Genomic DNA, 2496 nt, shown 5'->3' on the forward strand with positions numbered 1-2496 from the left:
TTAATATGGACTGATATATCTATGGACTTTATCAAAGGGCTTCCCTCATCATAAGGAATAGGTACAATTCTTATCGTGGTTCATCGCCTTACAAAGTATGCTCACTTTTGCGTTGTTCGTAATCCCTACACTGCTTCTAGTATTGCTCGAATCTTTATGGAGAATATTGTAAAATTACATAAGATGCTAAGATCTATTGTAAGTGATTATGATAGTGTCTTCACGAGTAGATTTTAGAAAGATTTATTCTAGATATAGGGCACTAAATTTAAAATGAGTATGGCGTATCACCCACAAACCGACCGTTAGACTGAAGTGGTGAACAGGTACTTGGAGACATACCTCAGATGCCTCACTAGTGACCGGCCAAAAGAGTGGACAAAGTGGCTTCCCTGAACTGAGTAGTAGTATAATACGACTTATTATTCACCCACAAAATGTACTCTCTATGAGGCTATGTATGGCCGACCTCCCTTGTGATCCCAAAATATGTGTTGGGCACCTCTAAAGTAGAACAAGTCGACAGGGAACTATAGGATAGAAACAAAATGCTAAAGTTATTAAAAGATAATCTCACTATAGCTCAAGCAAGGATGAAATAGTAATATAACCAACAAAAATACGAAAGAGAATTTTCAATAGGAGATTGGGTCTTCCTACGGCTCTAGCCATACAAGCAAACATCAATCTAGATCAAGGCATTTATGAAGCTTTCACATTAGTTCTATGGACCCTACCAAATTTTAGAGTGCATTGGAGTGGTAACATACATATTAGACTTACTCGCTAGCTCCCGAATCCATCCAGTCTTCCATGAATCATGTTTAAAGCTCAAGCTAGGACAAAACGAGATAGCCCAAAGCCATCTACCAAATATGACTACCCAAGGAGAACTCTAGACCTAGCCAAGTGCCATTATTGATCGATGGATCGTGACTCGACGACGATGACCAACTACTGAAGTGCTAATATAATGGGCGAACCTACTAGCAGAAGATGCCACTTGGAAAAACTATGACGACTTGAAAATCAAATTCCTAGAATTCATGGATCGTCAGTCTTGAGGACAAGACTGATTTGAAGAGGGCGGGTCTATTAGGACTCTACCTAGGAGAGTCATAATTGAGTTTCATTGAAAGGGGCATTCATGTAAAACCTACCTAGCCAACCCCTATTAAAGAGGTGAATAGGCCGGCTAAGGTTAGGATTAATTTGAAGGTTGCTTCTTAGAGAAGCATTAGGAGTTGGTTAGAAGTAGGAGTCTTGGGTAAGAGTCCTATTAGGAGTTGGAGTTTAGAAGCCCTATAAATAGCCATGTATTCATCATCTTTTAAAGGTAATAGATGAATCCTTTTAGCAATCTTTGACTAGCAACCTAGAGGAAGGAACCCCTATAGAGTTCCAAGGAGGCTAATCTCCTAAAGAGATTAATTCCAAGCTTAGAATCTGCAAAGGTTTTAACAGTTGTTCTCCTTGAAATGTGCAAGCTAGTAAGTTTTCTTCCCTTTAAAATGTATAAGCTAGCAATACTTTCTCCCTCTTTGTTATTGTCAAAAAGAAGCGAAGAATACAGTGTTATAATTCTTTTCCCTTTACATCAATTTTTAAATCATGATAAAGATAAATAAGAAAGATAAATTTACATTAATATTTCAATCATAAAAAATGAAAGGTCAAGTCATGAATACGAAAAGACCATGTATCATTTTTGACAAATCTCTTCTTTTGTAAATAGAAGAAATGATAGAAAATAATCTTGATTCGAAAAGAAAACTCAAAGTCATAAAAATCGAGAAATCAAAATCATGATCTGAAAAATGTATAAGAAGAATTTATACATTTTGAAGATTTAACAATTTGTCTAAATTTAACCTTCAAGCTAGTACTTTTGGTTCTCTTGAGATGCTAGCAATTTGCTTTCTCCCTTTTATCATTGTAAGAAAGAAGAAAAGGAGAATAATACAATAGTACAATTCATTTCCCTTTATATCAATTTTTTAAGCATCACATAAAGTATATAACCATAAATACAAAAGAATTATGCATATTGAAAATCATGCCAAGAAAGATATAATATCAAAGATCATGTGAATATCAAAAGACATAATTTATTTTGATCTTCTTTTTAAAAAAATGAAAAGAAATGTTAGGAGATCGAATAGTAAGGGAAATTTTAAGTCATGAATTCTGAAAAAGATATTCTATTTAATAAAAAATAAAAAAAAATATAGGAGAATAAAAGATCTTGATTCATGTATAAGAAATCTCAAGTTGTCAAGATCATAATTTATATATTAAGAATTTTAAATTATAATTCCTAGAATTCAAAATAAAAATTATGATTCATTTAGATACTTCTCCTTTTGTAAATGGTGAAAAAGAAATATAAGAGATAAAAGATCTTGATTCATTTAGAATAAATCTCAAGTATCAAGTAAAAGATTCGGATAAAAGTCATTCAAATTTAAATAATCAAAATCACTTTCATAGTTCAAG

The sequence above is a fragment of the Musa acuminata genome, chromosome BXJ3-9 (assembly GCF_036884655.1).
Source record: "Musa acuminata AAA Group cultivar baxijiao chromosome BXJ3-9, Cavendish_Baxijiao_AAA, whole genome shotgun sequence".
Lineage (NCBI taxonomy): Eukaryota > Viridiplantae > Streptophyta > Magnoliopsida > Zingiberales > Musaceae > Musa > Musa acuminata.